The 1,557-nt window shown below is 26.8% G+C and overlaps 1 pseudogene; it reads right to left on the bottom strand.

The window, feature by feature from the left end:
- Positions 1 to 924: 924 nt before the first annotated feature.
- The window catches only part of LOC110423486 (akuammiline synthase 1-like), a 6,628-nt pseudogene continuing 5,995 nt past the window's right edge, over positions 925 to 1,557 (bottom strand).

Raw genomic sequence — 1,557 nt, 5'->3', positions numbered from 1 at the left:
TATTGTCTTTTAAAAAGGAAAAATTATAATAAAATATATAAAATTATAATAAAAAATAAAAATAAAATATATTATATTAAAAATATATTTAAAAATAATATTATATAAAATTAATAATAAAAAATAAAAATAATGATGATTACTATAACAACAGTTATATATTTTATAAAATAATATTTTATATATATCACTATATACCAATAATTAAATAAAATAATATAATTACTATTACACATATATTTTATAAAATATTCTCAACTTAATTAAAATAATAATAATTTTACCAGCGTGAGCACATAATACGAACAACAGACTAATATACTATACGGGAAGCCTCTGCATATTTGGCCAAAAAGAAATCAGGAAGCCTCTATTGTTTTTTCATTTTTTGTCTTTTACTAGTTAAAAGCGGTAGTTGATTAATCAACTTTGATTTGACAATTAGTTAGGGGCACAACACTCAACATTGAATTTTGTGGCTTTGACAGCTTAGATGTCGGCATCAAGTGACATTCACAAATAAATACTTCACAGTACTAAGCATAATTTAAAATATTTTAATTGATTTTTAATTTTTAAACGTCTCCTTAATAATAAATCTGGGCAAAATCTAATTTTAATAATTTTATGCTGTTGTGTTATAGTAAGTTGTTACAATTAATCTTGTTATAGCATTCTTCTAAAATGATTAATGTTATTACTTATTGGATGTGAGCAGTGATTTCAAATTAATGGATTTTCAAATTTTATTAGATTGAGAAGTATTTTATAATTATTTTGAATAAATTAAAAGCTCTATTTAAAAAAAAAGAAAATTAAAAAGCTTCCCAATACAATTTACAAGAAATTCCTTGTTTTGAGAAGCTTACTATGCATCGGTACTGGTTAAGACTTCATATTAGCAATAACTGAGCTAGAAATTTGTCATATGACACCTGGATTTATAGGACCAAATTCAGGCAGCTCTTAATTCCGTTCAAAGAAGCCCATAACCGCTTCACTCAACCCCACCCATGCTTCTATTCTTTTACCGTTCCTTGTATCTATTGAAGTTTATGATTCCAGCAAGTAAAAATTTAAATAAGGGCATGAGTCAACAGTGCTGAAGAAGGAAGTAAAAGGGTGTTTATGCGGCATCGTTTAAACTTAATTTTTGTTATTGAAATGCTGCCTATAGTGTCGTTTATATTAGTGTTGTTATTAACAGCATAGTCATACGACTTAGCTGAGTGTCGTTTCATGTTTTCATTTTCTCTTCTTCTAGTTGTTTCTCCATATGCTAAGGACTGTTGCTAGCACTAAAATCAGTTGTTTTGGTTGTTAGTGCTCAGCTGTTTTTATTTTGTTTTTTTGTGCTCATCACAGATCCGAAATTTGTGGAAATATTTGTAATCACGAGACAAGAGTTAGTATAAATACAAGAAATGAAAAGATATCAGGTGTTTGTTGATAAAAAAATTTTTTTCTCATCTTGCTCTACTTCTTAGTTCAGCTTACTGGAAATTTTTTTATCTGTGCATCATGAGTTTCATTTGATTTTTCTACATGGTATCAGAG

The sequence above is a fragment of the Theobroma umbraticum genome, unplaced genomic scaffold (assembly GCF_002168275.2).
Source record: "Theobroma umbraticum cultivar Fairchild unplaced genomic scaffold, ASM216827v3 scaffold_20.0, whole genome shotgun sequence".
In the NCBI taxonomy this organism is placed as follows: Eukaryota; Viridiplantae; Streptophyta; class Magnoliopsida; order Malvales; family Malvaceae; genus Theobroma; species Theobroma umbraticum.
Note: the sequence above shows the minus strand (reverse complement) of the source record. Positions and strands in the feature narration are given on the sequence as shown.